The following is a 4383-nucleotide window of genomic DNA, read 5'->3' as shown; positions in this document are numbered from 1 at the left end:
TCCCATAGGCATACATTGAAACGCTTTCTGGGCCACACAGCTGTACAAATTTTAGTTAGAATTAGGCCGTGAACCCAATTTGGGCAAAAGCCTAAGAGAATACCTCTAGGTTCAAAGGCAAGATAAAGAGTTCTTGGACTTAACACTAAAAGGAAAAGGAAATGATTTGGGGTCTACAAATATTGTATTTACAAAAAAGGAAGAGAATACTTCAAAAGCACATGCCTACCAAAAACGTGTATCTAGAACTCATGAAAAACTACCAGAACTCAACATTAGAAGAACAAGCCATTCAGTTGAAAAGAGGCAAAAGACATGCACAGACGTTTCACTATAGTTCACATATGGATGATAAATAGGCATGTGATGCTCAGAGTCCTTAGCTGTCAGAGAGATGCAAGTTAAAGTGCCACGAGATAATGCTAGACAGCTGTCAGAATGGCTGAAAAAGAGACAACCTTAAACGCTGACAATGATGTGGAAAATTTGGACCATTTATACATTGCTGGTGGAACTGTAAAATGCTGTGGCCAGGCTGGAAAGTAACTGGGCATTTCCTGTAAAAAGTACTCTCATGACCTGATAATTACATGCTTGGGTACTGTGCTATACAGCTGTAGTTGTCACCTTGACTCACCTGGGTTGGGGGAGCCTCACTTGGGGAACTGCCTCCATTGGACTGGCCTGTGGCCATGTCTGTGGGGCATTTTGATTGTTGAGTGATGTGGGAGGGCCCAGACTACTGTGGGAGGTGTCACTCCTGGGCAGATGGTCCTGTATTATATAAGAAAGCAAGTTGAACACAGGCCAGGGGAACGAGTCAGTAAGCTGTGCTCTCCATGGTCTGTGCTCCAGGTTCTGCCTTGAGTTCCTGTTGAGTGATGATGACCCAGGAGATATAAGATTAAAAAAAAAAAACAACAAAAAAACCCCACAAACAACAACAACAACAACAAAAACGCTTTCCTCTCCAAGTTTGTTTTGGTCAGTGTTTTATCACAGCAACAGAAAGCAAATGTGCTGGATAGCTTTAGTGTCAACTTGACACACCTGGGTTGAGGGAGCCTCAATCCGGGAATTGCCTCTATTGGACTGGCCTGTGGCCATGTCTGAGGGGCATCTTCTTGATGAGTGATGTGGGAGGGCCCAGCCCACTGTGGGTGGTGCCACCCCTGGGCAGGTGGGCCTGTGTTGCATAAGAAAGCAGGCTGAGCAGGGGCCAGGGGAGCAAGCCAGTAAGCAGAGTTTCTCCATGGCCTGTGCTCCAGCTCCTGCCTCCAGGTTCCTGCCCTGAGTTCCTACCTTGGGCTCCCTGATGCACTGCAAACTGGGAGATGTAAGATAAATAAACCCTTTCCTCCCCAAGTTGGTAGTGGTCGTGGTCGGAGTGTTTTGTCACAGCAACGAAGAACAAAGTAAGACAGCAAATTAAGACAAAAATTGGTACCGGAGAGTGGGATAGTGCTGTGACAAACTTGAACCAGTTGTTCTTCGGAGGACTGTGGAAGTTTTTGGAGCTTTAGACTGGAAAAACCATTGAGTGCTTAGAACTTAGTGAGCAGTTCTATAGGAACTTGGAAAATAATGTGGTAAGAGGTATAGAAAATGGAAGCCTGTCTTGTGAAGTTTCAAGGGAAGCAAAGACTATATGGGCTGTTTGTGTGATGTTTTGAATTGAGAATCTGTGGTTTCTGGACAGCTGGGGCTGAAAAATCAACTGTGATAAACAAGAGACCACCACCACTGAAGTGAAACCTTTGCTTTCCTGGGACAATTGATGCTGGTTAGCTGGTGCTGAAAAATTAGCTGTAAGGAGACCAGCATCATTGTGGTACAATCTTCAGGGAAGTGTTTCCTCAGTATCAGTGCACAGAAGCTGTGGTCCAGAGGGGGCCCAAGCCTTCATCTGGAAGCAGCACACGGTAATGTTTGAGTCTCCGGTATTGTACTGGCTTTGAAGGCGAGATGGGGCCATGGAGAACAGGTGAGGCTTGCCACTGTGAGAGACTAGAAAAGACCATTGGTAAAGGTACAGCCTCAGTTTTGATGAAGAAGCCCAATGGGGTCATGGAGAGAATCTGAGGCTTTGCATTCTGATCAGGAGAGGCCATTGAAGGTGCAGCCTCAGTTGCATATTGGAGATACCAGGACCGTGGAACAACCACCAAAGGCAGCAGCAGGTGTGGAGTGGAGCCAGCCTGAGCCTATGAGACAAGCTCTGTGTGCTGTGGACAGCAGAGCCAGAGAAGTAGAGCTCCCAAACCTTTGGAGCCCAGAAAATCGTGAGTGAATCCCAGATGTCCAGCCTTGAGCTACTTTGTTGGACTTTGGTTTTCGTTAAGTGTTTCTGATTTTTCCCTTTTGAAATAAGATAGTACTTGTTTTGGATTTTTATATGAGCCCATAGTTAAGAGACTTTTAAAAGAAGTTTTGAACTTTAAAATGCTTGGATCTTTTAAGACTGGGACTTTTAAAGTTATAATGTTTTATGTTGTGATATTAACATAATACCTTGGGGATAAGAAATGAAAAGTTATAGTTTAATAGTGTTGTGTTTATGTGTCAAGTTGACAAGGGGTCACTTGTATTGGATAGCTCTAGTTGTCAACACATTTGGGTTGAGGGAGCCTCAATTGGAGAATTGCCTCCATTGAACTGGCCTGTGGCCATGTCTGTGGGACATTTTCTTGATTGTTGAGTGATGTGGGAGGGCCCAGCCCACTGTGGACAGTGCCACCCCTGGGCCAGTTGTCCTGTATTGAATAAGAAAGCAGGCTGAACACAGGCCAGGGGAACAAGCTGGTAAGCAGCTATCCTGCATGGTCTGTGCTCCAGGTTCCTGCCCTGAGTTCCTGTCTTGGCTTCCTTTGATGATGGACTGTACTGGAAGTCAAATATACCCTTTCCTCCCCAAGTTGATTTTGGTCAGTGTTTTTATCACAGCAATTGAAAGCTAACTGGAGCAGGTAGTCATCCTAGAGAAATGAAAACCCATTTTCACACTGAAGATTATATAAGAATATTCATAGCAGCTTTATTTGCAGCAGCCTCAAACTAGACTCTACTCCATTGTCCCTGAAGACTTGGAAGACGAAATAAACTTATAAATTCACAACATGGTTTATTACTGAGCAATAAAAAGGAGAGAGGTATAGATAACACAGCAACTTGGATTAACCTCAAGGAAGTTATCTGAGCTAAAAGTCTTTGCCAAAAGAAAGCATGATTCCATTCATGTAGCATTGATGGAGTAACATTGATTATGGAGATGGAGAACAGATTAGTGGTTGTCCAGTGATAAGGGTTGAGGGAGGGAGAGCCAGCTTTAAGTGGGTGGCATGAAGTTGTCCTGTGGTGATGTTACAAATACATTGAAGGTAGAGGTGGCTCCATGAAGCTCTTTTTTTTAAACTTTTACAAAAACTTTGAGAATTTTATACATGCGTATAAGGTGTTTTGATCAAATCCATGCCTACTCCCTCCCTTCCAACACCTCCCTTATCTCCTGGTTACTTTTTTCTTTTTCTTTTCTTTTTTCTTCTTTTGTTTATCTATTTTTATGGGGCTTTGGGCTACTCTAACATTCCCCACTCTGAAGCGGTAACCCTAAAATCTTTTAAGGACTAGATACAAGCTCCCAAATACTTTTGACATTTTTGGCCTTGGAACAGAGTATGTTGCTAACAGGCCCAAGGACATTTTGACTTTTAGCCAAGAAACTGGATAAATTTCTTTGGAGTCTTTTTACCCTAGCTGCCTAGCCAATTCCTACGAAATGGACACCACAGGAAAATTCCAAACACTGAAGGAAAACATCATTTCAAATCCACATAAGCTTTTCCAAAAACATAAAAGTACACATTTCCAAGTTGGTTTTATAAGGACTACAGCAGGAAAGGTGAAAAGTACAAGGGAAGCTTATTACAAGAATAAATGAAATACTTAATTTAAATATTAACAGAGTCAAGCAATGCATAAAAATGATAAATTTCTTGACAAGGGCTTCCAAAAGCATCCCTCTATTGGGTTTCTCCTCATTTTTCTTTTGTCATCCAAGGCTGGATTTGAGAATGACGGATTCAGGATTTGCTTTCAGGTATTCTGATAGCTGTTGGAGTGGTTAGAATCAGTGTCAGTTCCCTGTCAAAACCTTCTAGATAGGGGGCGAAAACAAATTTGTCCATTATTTTAGAACAATAGCTGGTTGTCTCCCTTAGCTACAGGTGGGCACTACAGTAGTGGAGACCAAAATTTGAAGTCTTACATCTGAGCAGCACTTTCTGGTTAGGAACAAAATCATCAGTGAGAAATGATTATCTAAATGACTTTTTAATGTAGACTTAAGCCTAATGTCTGGGAAGTGTAATCCCTTGAACTCTTAAA

This window comes from Nannospalax galili, unplaced genomic scaffold (genome assembly GCF_000622305.1).
Source record: "Nannospalax galili isolate Female #2095 unplaced genomic scaffold, S.galili_v1.0 scaffold265, whole genome shotgun sequence".
Lineage (NCBI taxonomy): Eukaryota > Metazoa > Chordata > Mammalia > Rodentia > Spalacidae > Nannospalax > Nannospalax galili.
The sequence above is the reverse complement of the archived record's forward strand: the minus strand, read 5'-3'. Positions refer to the sequence as shown.